Source organism: Oncorhynchus kisutch, unplaced genomic scaffold, assembly GCF_002021735.2.
Source record: "Oncorhynchus kisutch isolate 150728-3 unplaced genomic scaffold, Okis_V2 scaffold4042, whole genome shotgun sequence".
In the NCBI taxonomy this organism is placed as follows: Eukaryota; Metazoa; Chordata; class Actinopteri; order Salmoniformes; family Salmonidae; genus Oncorhynchus; species Oncorhynchus kisutch.
Genome location: NW_022265987.1, coordinates 87501 through 95000, shown reverse-complemented (window position 1 = coordinate 95000; position 7500 = coordinate 87501).

The following is a 7500-nucleotide window of genomic DNA, read 5'->3' as shown; positions in this document are numbered from 1 at the left end:
TCCCTGGATGGAATGTCCACTAGACCCCTCAGGACCAGGGTTATAGGTCATATCTTACCGGTGGTCCCTGGATGGAATGTCCACTAGACCCCTCAGGACCAGGGTTATAGGTCATATCTTACCGGTGGTCCCTGGATGGAATGTCCACTAGACCCCTCAGGACCAGGGTTATAGGTCATATCTTACCGGTGGTCCCTGGATGGAATGTCCACTAGACCCCTCAGGACCAGGGTTATAGGTCATATCTTACCGGTGGTCCCTGGATGGAATGTCCACTAGACCCCTCAGGACCAGGGTTATAGGTCATATCTTACCGGTGGTCCCTGGATGGAATGTCCACTAGACCCCTCAGGACCAGGGTTATAGGTCATATCTTACCGGTGGTCCCTGGATGGAATGTCCACTAGACCCTTCAGGACCAGGGTTATAGGTCATATCTTACCGGTGGTCCCTGGATGGAATGTCCACTAGACCCCTCAGGACCAGGGTTATAGGTCATATCTTACCGGTGGTCCCTGGATGGAATGTCCACTAGACCCCTCAGGACCAGGGTTATAGGTCATATCTTACCGGTGGTCCCTGGATGGAATGTCCACTAGACCCCTCAGGACCAGGGTTATAGGTCATATCTTACCGGTGGTCCCTGGATGGAATGTCCACTAGACCCCTCAGGACCAGGGTTATAGGTCATATCTTACCGGTGGTCCCTGGATGGAATGTCCACTAGACCCCTCAGGACCAGGGTTATAGGTCATATCTTACCGGTGGTCCCTGGATGGAATGTCCACTAGACCCCTCAGGACCAGGGTTATAGGTCATATCTTACCGGTGGTCCCTGGATGGAATGTCCACTAGACCCCTCAGGACCAGGGTTATAGGTCATATCTTACCGGTGGTCCCTGGATGGAATGTCCACTAGACCCCTCAGGACCAGGGTTATAGGTCATATCTTACCGGTGGTCCCTGGATGGAATGTCCACTAGACCCCTCAGGACCAGGGTTATAGGTCATATCTTACTGGTGGTCCCTGGATGGAATGTCCACTAGACCCCTCAGGACCAGGGTTATAGGTCATATCTTACCGGTGGTCCCTGGATGGAATGTCCACTAGACCCCTCAGGACCAGGGTTATAGGTCATATCTTACCGGTGGTCCCTGGATGGAATGTCCACTAGACCCCTCAGGACCAGGGTTATAGGTCATATATCATATCTTACCGGTGGTCCCTGGATGGAATGTCCACTAGACCCCTCAGGACCAGGGTTATAGGTCATATATCATATCTTACCGGTGGTCCCTGGATGGAATGTCCACTAGACCCCTCAGGACCAGGGTTATAGGTCATATCTTACCGGTGGTCCCTGGATGGAATGTCCACTAGACCCCTCAGGACCAGGGTTATAGGTCATATATCATATCTTACCGGTGGTCCCTGGATGGAATGTCCACTAGACCCCTCAGGACCAGGGTTATAGGTCATATATCATATCTTACCGGTGGTCCCTGGATGGAATGTCCACTAGACCCCTCAGGACCAGGGTTATAGGTCATATATCATACTTTACCGGTGGTCCCTGGATGGAATGTCCACTAGACCCCTCAGGACCAGGGTTATAGGTCATATATCATATCTTACCGGTGGTCCCTGGATGGAATGTCCACTAGACCCCTCAGGACCAGGGTTATAGGTCATATCTTACCGGTGGTCCCTGGATGGAATGTCCACTAGACCCCTCAGGACCAGGGTTATAGGTCATATCTTACCAGTGGTCCCTGGATGGAATGTCCACTAGACCCCTCAGGACCAGGGTTATAGGTCATATCTTACCGGTGGTCCCTGGATGGAATGTCCACTAGACCCCTCAGGACCAGGGTTATAGGTCATATCTTACCGGTGGTCCCTGGATGGAATGTCCACTAGACCCCTCAGGACCAGGGTTATAGGTCATATCTTACCGGTGGTCCCTGGATGGAATGTCCACTAGACCCCTCAGGACCAGGGTTATAGGTCATATCTTACCGGTGGTCCCTGGATGGAATGTCCACTAGACCCCTCAGGACCAGGGTTATAGGTCATATCTTACCGGTGGTCCCTGGATGGAATGTCCACTAGACCCCTCAGGACCAGGGTTATAGGTCATATCTTACCGGTGGTCCCTGGATGGAATGTCCACTAGACCCCTCAGGACCAGGGTTATAGGTCATATCTTACCGGTGGTCCCTGGATGGAATGTCCACTAGACCCCTCAGGACCAGGGTTATAGGTCATATCTTACCGGTGGTCCCTGGATGGAATGTCCACTAGACCCCTCAGGACCAGGGTTATAGGTCATATCTTACCGGTGGTCCCTGGATGGAATGTCCACTAGACCCTTCAGGACCAGGGTTATAGGTCATATCTTACCGGTGGTCCCTGGATGGAATGTCCACTAGACCCCTCAGGACCAGGGTTATAGGTCATATCTTACCGGTGGTCCCTGGATGGAATGTCCACTAGACCCCTCAGGACCAGGGTTATAGGTCATATCTTACCGGTGGTCCCTGGATGGAATGTCCACTAGACCCCTCAGGACCAGGGTTATAGGTCATATCTTACCGGTGGTCCCTGGATGGAATGTCCACTAGACCCCTCAGGACCAGGGTTATAGGTCATATCTTACCGGTGGTCCCTGGATGGAATGTCCACTAGACCCCTCAGGACCAGGGTTATAGGTCATATCTTACCGGTGGTCCCTGGATGGAATGTCCACTAGACCCCTCAGGACCAGGGTTATAGGTCATATCTTACCGGTGGTCCCTGGATGGAATGTCCACTAGGCCCTTGAGGACCAGGGTTATAGGTCATATCTTACCGGTGGTCCCTGGATGGAATGTCCACTAGGCCCTTGAGGACCAGGGGGGCCCTGTGGTCCAGGAGGACCTTTATCACCAACTAGTCCTTGAGGCCCCTGGAGAAGACAGACCATTTATTTAAAATCACACAATGTTAACCAATGACTCATGGCTGTTTCCTTACTGATTTATAAACTATATTTCAACTGATAAACTGATCAATAGTCTATAAACGACTTTAAAAACCTTTAAACACATTTGTAAAGCATACCTTAATGTAACGTGTTACAACAACAGAGTTGATTAACCGCCCGACCTGTTTACATAAAATTGAATTGAACTAAAAGTTTGTTAGGTTTTCTCTCTCTGGTGATCAATATGTTCTGTGTCTTCAACGTCCATGTTTGGACATCAGGTTTTAGAGCTACGGTCTGATAGCCTTCCCTCTACAACACAATGGCGTGTCCTTGGGTCTCTCGCTGGGATATTCATAAAGTGCAACGGGTAGCCCACAGGACCGTTCTCCCAGGACACTCATTAGAATGGAGTTTACATTGGGGACTGTGCTCCAGGAAATTGATTTAGGATGTGTCCCAAATGGCACCATAGGGCTTTGGTCAAAAGTAGTGCACTATATAGGGAATAGGATGCAAATTAGGACGTATTTTAGCCAATACCCAACAGTACATTTGAAATGAGATTACAGCCGTCCTGGGTTGGGTTTGTTTGGCACCATAATGAAATCTGTTTCTAGCATGGCCTCGCCGTTCACATCTGTTGTAACTTTGTTAGCGAGCTGCCAGTGTGAAACTGGGCTGGAAGCAGAGGGACTGGAGAGGCCAGCAGCCTGCAGCCTTAGAGGCTGATAAAGCAGTTAAACAGACGGAGAGAGGGGACTGTCCCATTTACCAAACCTGGGTTCAAACACTATTTCAAATGTTTAAAATACTTTGAGAGTTTGATTTAGTGTCAGGTGGGCGGGGTTTGAATGCCTGGTGGGCTGGGTTTAAATGCCAGATTTGCTGGGTTTGAATGCCAGATGGGTGGGGTTTGCATGCCAGGTGGGTGGGGTTTGCATGCCAGGTGGGCGGGGTTTGAATGCCAGATGGGTGGGGTTTGCATGCCAGGTGGGTGGGGTTTGCATGCCAGGTGGGCGGGGTTTGAATGCCAGATGGGCTGGGTTTGAATGCCAGGTGGGCGGGGTTTGAATGCCAGATGGCCAGGGTTTGAATGCCAGATGGGCTGAGTTTGAATGCCAGATGGGTGGGATTTGAATGCCAGGTGGGCGGGGTTTGAATGCCAGGTGGGCTGGGTTTGAATGCCAGGTGGGCGGGGTTTGAATGCCAGGTGGGCTGGGTTTGAATGCCAGATGGGTGGGGTTTGCATGCTAGGTGAGCTGGGTTTGAATGCCAGATGGGTGGGGTTTGCATGCTAGGTGAGCTGGGTTTGAATGCCAGATGGGTGGGGTTTGCAATGCAGGGGGGTGGGGTTTGCGCTTTTGGGACTTTTGTAATTGGTTCCATTGCAACAGGCAATTCCATTGCAACAAGTTCAGTATTTGAACCCAGGTCTGAGTCAGACACAGAGAGAACTGGAATAACAACGTTTCAGCGTACTCCTAAAACTACAGTCCAAGTAAAATGATCCTGTTTAACTACAACCTACACAAGCCTCTCCTGGCTTCGACATGAAGACTGCTGGCATGAAGCCACAATGACACGGCGAGGTTCACTTAGTGTGTGAAAACAGAGACATCCTCCAAAAATAACAGAATTGCACGTTAGGTTGCACATTTATGTATCTCCACATCTCAGCCGTTGATTCAGGCTATTTATTGGAGGAAATTCCATTCTTATTCTTTATGGTCTAGGTGGCCCCTCACGTACTGTAACCAGAGTACGTGTTACTGTGGAAGCACTGAGCTGCTACAAAATATTAAGATCACACCCCCCATGTTGACTCTAATGCTTCCCACAGTTATTATTGGCTGGATGGCCTTTGGGTGGTGGACCATTCTTGATACACATGGGAAACTGTTGAGTGTGAAAAACCCAGCAACGTTGAAGTTCTTGACCCAAACCGGTGTGCCTGACACCTACTACCGTACTCCATTCAAAGGCACTTACATCTGTTGTCTTGCCCTTTAACCCTCTGAATGGCCCACATACACAATCCATATCTCAATTGTCTCAAGGCTTAAAAATCTGGATTTAACAAGCGACATCAATAAGGGTTCATAGCTTTCCCCTGGTCAGTCTATGTAGTGGTCTGTACACTGAGCTGTATTGGGACCCTCCAGTATGTGTTACTATGGAAACACTGAGCTGTATTGGGACCCTCCAGTATGTGTTACTATGGAAACACTGAGCTGTATTGGGATGGAGACCCTCCAGTATGTGTTACTGTGGAAACACTGAGCTGTATTGGGACCCTCCAGTATGTGTTACTATGGAAACACTGAGCTGTATTGGGATGGATCCGCTCCAGTATGTGTTACTATGGAAACACTGAGCTGTATTGGGACCCTCCAGTATGTGTTACTATGGAAACACTGAGCTGTATTGGGATGGAGATCCTCCAGTATGTGTTACTATGGAAACACTGAGCTGTATTGGGATGGGAACCCTCCAGTATGTGTTACTATGGAAACACTGAGCTGTATTGGGATGGATCCCCTCCAGTATGTGTTACTATGGAAACACTGAGCTGTATTGGGACCCTCCAGTATGTGTTACTATGGAAACACTGAGCTGTATTGGGATGGAGCCCCTCCAGTATGTGTTACTATGGAAACACTGAGCTGTATTGGGATGGAGTCCCTCTATCTGTGTCCCAAATGGTACCCTATTCCCAATGTAGTGCCCTTCTTTTCACCAGAGCCCTGATCCAAAGTAGTGCACTATAGAGAGAACAGGGGTGCCATTTGGGACACAACAACCTGTGTAAGCACTGAGCAGCATAGTGTGATGGAGGATGAATAGTATACTTTACCACATTGCCTGGCTCCCCTCGATCTCCCCTGGCCCCTCTGATACCAGCACCTCCCTGGAAGAAAGGAATGGAGGAAGGAGACCGTAAACACCACTATAACCATACTGTCCATCTGACTGGGAATCAGACCATAAACACCATACTGTACATCTGACTGGGAATCAGACCATAAACACCATACTGTCCATCTGACTGGGAATCAGACCATAAACACCATGATAACCATACTGTCCATCTGACTGGGAATCAGACCATAAACACCACGATAACCATACTGTCCATCTGACTGGGAATCAGACCATAAACACCACGATAACCATACTGTCCATCTGACTGGGAATCAAACCATTAACACCACGATAACCATACTGTACATCTGACTGGGAATCAGACCATAAACACCATACTGTCCATCTGACTGGGAATCAGACCATAAACACCATGATAACCATACTGTCCATCTGACTGGGAATCAGATCATAAACACCATACTGTCCATCTGACTGGGAATCAGATCATAAACACCATGATAACCATACTGTCCATCTGACTGGGAATCAGATCATAAACACCATACTGTCCATCTGACTGGGAATCGGACCATAAACACCACGATAACCATACTGTCCATCTGACTGGGAATCAGATCATAAACACCATACTGTCCATCTGACTGGGAATCAGACCATAAACACCATGATAACCATACTGTCCATCTGACTGGGAATCAGACCATAAACACCACGATAACCATACTGTCCATCTGACTGGGAATCAGACCATAAACACCATGATAACCATACTGTCCATCTGACTGGGAATCAGACCATAAACACCATGATAACCATACTGTCCATCTGACTGGGAATCAGACCATAAACACCACGATAACCATACTGTCCATCTGACTGGGAATCAGACCATAAACACCATACTGTCCATCTGACTGGGAATCAGACCATAAACACCATGATAACCATACTGTCCATCTGACTGGGAATCAGACCATAAACACCATACTGTACATCTGACTGGGAATCAGACCATAAACATCCCCGTCCCTCCCTGTCCCTCCCCCCGTCCCTCCCTGTCCCTCCCCCCGTCCCTCCCTGTCCCTCCCCCATCCCTCCCTGTCCCTCCCCCCATCCCTCCCTGTCCCTCCTGACTCTGCTCTAACTGACGAAGGCATCTGGAGGTAATTGTCCCATCTGGCCTCAAAGGCTTCCTTCCTCTTCCTGTGTTTGCCTTAATGGCACCCCTGCGGGGACATGGAGCAAGGTACTAATAGTTCCTATGGCTGGAGGCTGTGATAGCAGAGGCAGAGGCAGGACAAGCTCAAATTTGATTAACGTCCTGCACACGCTCAGTCGGTTATAATAATATCAGTGATTGAAGACACACTACAGAATAATAGAATTAAAGGTCAGGAACAGTTTTACTACGAGGTCAACACCTTCAGAGAGGAGTATTGTGTCGTGACAAAGCCCCACGTTTAACTCCAGTCCAGCTTTAATGTTATAACAACGGTTTTAGTAGGTCAACAGTGATCAGAGCCAACGACCACAGAAACACAAGAAGGTCTGGTTTATAGAGGAACCTCAGATTAAATCTTCCTCCATTGTGGTTTTAAAGTCTGCCTATAGGCTCCACCTGAACCATATGGATGTGGAAACTGTG